A 430-nucleotide genomic window follows, 5' to 3' on the forward strand; every position below is an offset into this window, starting at 1 on the left:
ACAAATACCGACATTAATATTATTATTATTAGGCGGGGCCGGGGCGGGCAGCTCCCCATTGGGCGGCTCCGGGGCGAGCCTCCTCCCTATTGGGCGGGGCCGGGGCGAGCCTCCTCCCCCATTGGGCGGCTCCGGGGCGAGCCTCCTCCCTATTGGGCGGGGCCGGGGCGAGCCTCCTCCCTATTGGGCGGATCCGGGGCGAGCCTCCTCCCTATTGGGCGGGGCCGGGGCGAGCCTCCTCCCCCATTGGGCGGATCCGGGGCGAGCCTCCTCCCTATTGGGCGGGGCCGGGGCGAGCCTCCTCCCCATTGGGCGGATCCGGAGCGAGCCTCCTCCTTATCGGGCGGGGCCGGCCCCTCCCATTGGGCGGCGCGGGGGCGAGCCTCCTCCCCCATTGGGCGGATCCGGAGCGAGCCTCCTCCTTATCGGG

The sequence above is a fragment of the Ornithorhynchus anatinus genome, chromosome X3 (genome assembly GCF_004115215.2).
Source record: "Ornithorhynchus anatinus isolate Pmale09 chromosome X3, mOrnAna1.pri.v4, whole genome shotgun sequence".
NCBI classification, from domain to species: Eukaryota; Metazoa; Chordata; class Mammalia; order Monotremata; family Ornithorhynchidae; genus Ornithorhynchus; species Ornithorhynchus anatinus.